Source organism: Lipotes vexillifer, unplaced genomic scaffold (genome assembly GCF_000442215.2).
Source record: "Lipotes vexillifer unplaced genomic scaffold, Lipotes_vexillifer_v1.1 scaffold225, whole genome shotgun sequence".
In the NCBI taxonomy this organism is placed as follows: Eukaryota; Metazoa; Chordata; class Mammalia; order Artiodactyla; family Lipotidae; genus Lipotes; species Lipotes vexillifer.
Window position 1 is genome coordinate 1859740 of NW_006787630.1, and position 645 is coordinate 1860384.

The following is a 645-nucleotide window of genomic DNA, read 5'->3' on the forward strand; positions in this document are numbered from 1 at the left end:
CCGCGCGACCCCCGGCTTCGCCCAGTGGGGGGGGGGGGGGGGGCCCTGAGCCTGGGACCCTCAGGCATCGGGGGACCCATCTGTGCTTCGGGCTTCCAGACAGAGGACTGGTTTCCACTGGTGCCGGGCCGCGACCCCACGGCCCAGGCCCAGGCCGTGCACACAATGACCTTGGCTGGGCTGGGGGGCGCAGCAGCCCGGTGGGATCATCACAGCTATCTGGGCAGTTGGCTGTGCGGTGACAAGGCCGGGCGGGGAAACCCACATGGGGGCCGGGCGCAAAGAGGCTGGAAAGACTGCCGGTCCGTCTGCTCTCCTGCGCGAGTCCCAGCAGAGGCTAGAGCATGGGAAAGCAGCGCGTCTCGGGTCCTGCCTCTTACAAACACGGGTTTGCCTCAAAAACACGTAACAGAGGCACAGCAAACTCAGGAGCCGTCATAAGAGGAGCCACACACAGGGGGGAAAGAAACGGAAAAATACACTGATGTTGCGGGAGCCATACGTTCATATCAGAGTCTTTAAAGCTCCTGTTTAATGTTGGGTACAGTGTTTTCAACATAAAACACAAACGTGCACCTTCTGTGAACCTACAAGGTACAGTCACAGGTAATGACGTAAAGTTAAAAAAAAAAAAAAAAAAAAACC